Raw genomic sequence first — 654 nt, forward strand, 5'->3', positions numbered from 1 at the left:
AAGCAAAGAATAAGTTGCAGGCAGAATTGAAATCCTAAGGAATTTAAAAACTACAGCAATAAAAGACAATAATTAAGACCCCACGGTAACCCAATAAATATGCATTCAACTTTTGTGCATTACAGATGCTCCTCAACTTTTGATAGGGTCATGTCCCAGTACACTCATCATGAGTTGAAAATATAGAAAGGAGACAATGCATTTAATATACCAAATGTACTGAGCATCATTGTTTAGCCTAGCCTACCTCAAATGTGCTCAGAATACTTTCATATGCCTATAGTTGGGCAAAATCATCTAACGCAAAGCCTATTTTATAACAAAGTGTTGAATATATCATGTAATTTTTGAATACTATACTGAAAATGAAAAACCGAATGACTGTACGGGCACTTGAAGTAAGGTTTCCACTGACTGTGTATTGGTTTCACACCACTGTAAAGTTATAAAATCTTAAGGCAAGCTACTGTAAGTTGGAGACCATTCGTGTGTTAAGATAGTCTCTATGATAGCCTCTTCAGTGGTTGCAAGGATGAATAAAAACAGTTCCTGTATGCAAGGAACTTATAGTCTAGAAATGGGAAGTTCAAGGATGAAGGAAGATTAGCGACTTGGAAAAATTAAGCAGATTTTTTAAAGAAGGTAGTATTTGGT

Source organism: Cebus imitator, unplaced genomic scaffold, assembly GCF_001604975.1.
Source record: "Cebus imitator isolate Cc_AM_T3 unplaced genomic scaffold, Cebus_imitator-1.0 Scaffold80, whole genome shotgun sequence".
Taxonomy (NCBI): domain Eukaryota; kingdom Metazoa; phylum Chordata; class Mammalia; order Primates; family Cebidae; genus Cebus; species Cebus imitator.